Source organism: Myotis brandtii, unplaced genomic scaffold, assembly GCF_000412655.1.
Source record: "Myotis brandtii unplaced genomic scaffold, ASM41265v1 scaffold743, whole genome shotgun sequence".
Lineage (NCBI taxonomy): Eukaryota > Metazoa > Chordata > Mammalia > Chiroptera > Vespertilionidae > Myotis > Myotis brandtii.
In genome coordinates this window covers 1,238,959-1,239,342 of record NW_005370960.1, presented here as the reverse complement: position 1 = coordinate 1,239,342, position 384 = coordinate 1,238,959, and the positions used below count along the sequence as shown (strand labels likewise).

At 69.0% G+C, this 384-nt stretch overlaps 1 protein-coding gene across 1 annotated transcript in view; it reads right to left on the bottom strand.

The window, feature by feature from the left end:
- The window catches only part of TNS3 (tensin 3), an 84,539-nt gene that overhangs the window by 57,701 nt on the left and 26,454 nt on the right, over positions 1 to 384 (bottom strand). The window lies entirely within an intron of this gene.

Below are 384 nucleotides of genomic sequence, written 5' to 3'. Positions count from 1 at the left end.
TGTGGACAGGGAGGGTGGGCCCAGGACATGGCGGAAACGAGCCTCCCCGCCCGGCAGTCCTGTGCACTCCTCACCCTCACGGTGCGTTTCAGGGGGACGGAACCTCTTCCAGGCAGGCCTGCCCGCACGCGGGGAGCCCCACCCCTTCCGGTGTCCACCCTCCGAGGACAAACGTCGCTGCCCACGCGCCTGGCACTCCTTGTAACCAGCTTCTGGTCACCATGACCTGCGGCCGACGGCCCCTCATCACAGCGCCATCTCCACGTCTCAGCCAGCGCAGTGCCTTCTGGCTACGCCCTTATCCAGAGTCCCCTGTCCCCCCACTCAGCGTCCCGTCTCCCCGCTCAGAGTCCCGGCCCCCGCCCAGCATCCCCTGGCCCCCTG